Here is a 722-nt window from a genome sequence, read left to right as displayed (position 1 = left end):
CCCCTCCAGGCCACCTCCAGGGACCACAAAGCCCCACCAGAGCAGCCCCAGAGCCCTCCAGGGCACCCCTAAACTCCTTCAGGGCACCCTGAGCCACCCCCAGGGACCCCAAAACCCTTCCAGAGACCTCCAGGGACCCCAATTTCCCCCCCAGAGCACCCCAAAGCCCCTCCAGAGCACCCTGAGCCACTCCCAAGGACTCCAAGGCCCCTCCAGAGACCTCCAGGGACCCCAACGTCCCCTCTGGTCACCCCCTCGAACCCCCAAGCCCCCTCCAAGCACCCCAATATCCCCTCTGGGCACCCCCAAAGACCTCAAACACCCTCCAAGGGACCCTGAGCCACCCCCAGGGACCCCAAATTCCCCCCAAAACACCCTGAGTCACCCCCAGGGACCCCAAAGCCCCTCCAGGAGACCCTGAACCACTCCCAGGGACCCCAAAGTTCCCTCTGGCCACCCCCAGGGACCCCAATGTCCCCTCTGGGCACCCCCAAAGGCCTCAAACCCCCTCCAGGGCACCCTGAGCCACCCCCAGGGACCCCAAAACCCTTCCAGAGACCTCCAGGGACCCCAATTTCCCCCCCAGAGCACCCCAAAGCCCCTCCAGAGCACCCTGAGCCACTCCCAAGGACTCCAAGGCCCCTCCAGAGACCTCCAGGGACCCCAACGTCCCCTCTGGTCACCCCCTCGAACCCCCAAGCCCCCTCCAAGCACCCCAATAT

Source organism: Calidris pugnax, unplaced genomic scaffold, assembly GCF_001431845.1.
Source record: "Calidris pugnax isolate Ruff unplaced genomic scaffold, ASM143184v1 scaffold308, whole genome shotgun sequence".
Taxonomy (NCBI): domain Eukaryota; kingdom Metazoa; phylum Chordata; class Aves; order Charadriiformes; family Scolopacidae; genus Calidris; species Calidris pugnax.
This window is presented reverse-complemented; position numbering follows the sequence as displayed.